Raw genomic sequence first — 3,600 nt, forward strand, 5'->3', positions numbered from 1 at the left:
AGACACACCCAGTAACTCCCATGTGGTCACTTTTAGCATGCATTCAGTGTCCACTTTTACCACTCAGGTAAACTTCTTTACACTCAAAGGCTGCATCCAGATGTGTGTAGACGTTGGGTTCCCCAGGGACAACTAGCAGTGGTGCACTTTTTGCCACCGCTATTTGTCCTCAGGGAATGCCTGTGCCGTATGTACTCCAGTGTGCTGAAAGTTACCCCAGGTGGGGTAGGAGAGGGGAGGGCTGGCCCCAGCAGGGCTCTAGGGGCCTCCTGGAGCTGCAGTCACATCACTCCTGCTGTATGGAGCCTGGCCAACAACAGAGTGCAGCCCTGGCTGGCCAGGCTCCAGCTTTGGGCAGCACATGCTGAAGTGTATAAGTTCTTGGAAAATAGAATGCACATCAAAAATCTATCAAAGACTAGTATAACCAATTACCTGTGAGGGCACATGTCTCACAAGAAAACCACTCTCCCCAATCTATCATTTCTAATCCTCAAAGGGAATTTACAAAATACCTTTCACAGACGAGCCTACGAACTTCACTTCATCAACCTACTGGATACAAAATATGATGGACAAATACAGATATTGGATTCATGACACATTGTAACCTACCTAATATCTGTCTCCCCAAGTACCTCTCTACTATTTACCAGCTCAGAGGTTGTTAACTGGGAGTACAAGTACCCCTGGAGGTACTTTGAAAGGTCCCAGGGGGTACGCAGGGGTGGGTAGGGAAGGAGCATCACCACCCTGCACCACTGCCTCACAGGAGCAGGGCTAGGGCAAGGTAAGAGTAGGGTCATACAGATACTGTGCTACCACCACTCAGCTGCTTGCCATGTGCCCGCTCCACGTCCGGTCACTCACCATTCCCCTTGCCCCCACAAACCCAGCTGCTTGCCACCACCCCCTGTGTCTGGCTGCATTCCACTCCCCTGGGGGGTACACTTATTAAAAAGGCTTAAAATCCCTATACTAGCTACATTAATTCCCCTTCCACCCCCCACCTGTCTCTCATCCATTGACTACCTCAATTTACAATTTCATAAACTGGCTTTCTCACATGCATACCAGCCTCTGACTTCTTTATTATTCCATCCAGGAAGAGCACAGACCCACTACAAACACTTCCTCAGCCTGATGAAGGGTACTTTTACCTAAAAGCTTGCAAATTTTTCCACCTATTTGAGTTGCTTTAAAAAAAATTTAAAAATTTTGGATTTACCCAAAGAACCTTGTCTGCCTATGTTCTTAGACCAACACAGCTACAACCTATAACTCCATTTAAATCACAGCCATTCAGCGTCAGCGATTGACAAATTGTAATATTGATGAATACATGGACCAAAACTGAAATGCCCTCTGTGTCAGAGAACTTTAAGGAGTATAGGGTTTGTTTTGTTTTCAAATGTGAGGGGAAGCAAAGCATTTAAATGATTCATTGCTTTATCCTCCCAGCAACCATCTTTCACATTCTTACTCTGCTTCCTTTCCTCAATATAAAACACCACAGTTCTATGTGCCCTCTGTGACAGTAGCTTTGCCTTGTTAGAGAGGAGTCTAAAATGATGAACAGGCCATTTATAGAATAAGCCTTGTACGTGGGGTGGTATTAATTAGGGGTAGAAATAGACTAGTTCTCTGGCTTAGAGAGGCTTGATGCTAGGTTAGCTGCGGAAAATCTGAAAATTTCAGGTTGTTTCTCTTCGGCTAGAAAATCAACAAGTTCCCTAAGATTGTTCATAAGCCTTGTTACAAAAATTCTGCTCGTTTAAAATGTTAGTGTTCCAGAAAGGACAACATCTCAAAGTTCTTGTTTCAAATACTCTCAAAGGTAAATGAAATTAATCATCAGGGGTGTGTCTACACATTCCCTTTAATGTACATTCGCTTATTTGAATGTGCTTTAAAGCGTCACTGAAAAAAACCCTGTGTTATTTAGTTAATGCACATTCAAATTAGCTAATGTGAATTAAGCATCACTTAAAAACCATACTCTTTACTAAATGCACATTAAGATAGGCTAATACACATTTTCCTACTACCTCACAATGGAGGTACTAGATTTAATGCGCATTAACTAAAGTGTATTAATGCACGTGTAGACATGCCAAGTCTGGAGTATTGCAAAATACACTCTTTAGAGTCTCTTGTGCTTACTACAAAGATTCCCAGGTTGCCAGGAAAACTAATTCTATGTATGATCTGTGTTGAAAAATCTAAGGACACTGTACTCTTGGCAATTTGCCAAGAGAATCATTCATAATTTGACTGCTTTATCCTACAGATACTTTATAAGGAGCAACAACAGCATCTCCCAGTAGGCTGTATTAGCTTCATGCTTGAGCCACATTTTGAGTGCTCTGATGAGCAATGAGTTTAGTTAAACACTTGATGAGTAGGAAAATAAGTAAAGTTTATGGGAAAATTCATAATAGGGGATTCAGTCTACAATACTTAAGAGTAGTGACTCAAGTGTAACACTTGTAGTTTTGCAACAGATGGCCCATCACTGATTGATTTGTTTTTCATATGGCAGTGTGACATTGTGAATTCAAGCAACAAAAGCAACTCTGCCTTGAAAGGACAATACAGATTAGAGCAGGGAGTCTTGGGATTTTTTTTCCTTTTGTGTAAAACAATTTAAAAGGGGGGATGTCTCAGATTTCTGGGTTTTGTTTCCTTTTGCATAAAACAATTTAAAAGGGAGGCTGCCTTGTGAAGCATCCCCCCCTCCCCCCCTTCCAGCACAAATCAATTTCGGGAGGAGCAGGAAGCAAAGGGGGAGGGGATTCAAGTGCATGCCCTCTTCCCTGGAACTGACTCTGGCTTTAATATCTGTTCAGTTAAACAAAGGTTTTACTTTGCTGAGAGAGATGTCATGATTTCAAGGGGGGTGGAGGGGATGGTATAATTGTGAAGTGTGGGTGGGAGCTGTTTTGTGCTGTCATGAGAAGGGGCGATGCAAACTCCCTTTTAAATTATTTCAAACCTGCCTGCCCACCCCGACCCCTCCATGTAGGGGATGGTGCCTGCCCAGGAGCCAGATCAGGAACACCAGCTGGATCTGGCCCAGGGACTGACAGTAAACAGGCCATATTCTTTGCAAGCGTTTGGGTACAAGAGATGGGTCAGGCCAGGCAGGAGAGGGACTCCCTGAGGAAAGTGGGGCTGAGGGAGGCCCTGCCCAGCCTTGCCAGGTCTCAGATATGAAATGATTGTACTGGAAGCTGAAAATGATGGTTAAGTGCTGTAAAAACTATTCTACCCTGAAAAAACATATATACAAACAGGTCTGGAAATAAGTTTTGTTTACTTTCTATTGCTCACTGTAACCTTCCGCGAGCGGCGGGAAGCGGGTCATTGCAAGTGAAGCACGTTTTTATTCTCAGGCACTTGCGGACGCCCACTCAGTCCAGCGCTCCCGAGATTTCCTCAGTGTGACTCGGGCTTTGCATCAGGGACGGGCTGAAACGCGCTGGGACGCTTTGCGGCTCTGACTAGTATTGATCGTGCGAGGGTTGTCTGACGGACGGGACGAGCGCATCGTGCTCGTGTCCCCACAGCGCTGCCCCGGCCCCGCTCCCCCCGGCGTGC

The sequence above is a fragment of the Crocodylus porosus genome, unplaced genomic scaffold (assembly GCF_001723895.1).
Source record: "Crocodylus porosus isolate Cpor-Errol unplaced genomic scaffold, CroPor_comp1, whole genome shotgun sequence".
Taxonomy (NCBI): Eukaryota; Metazoa; Chordata; order Crocodylia; family Crocodylidae; genus Crocodylus; species Crocodylus porosus.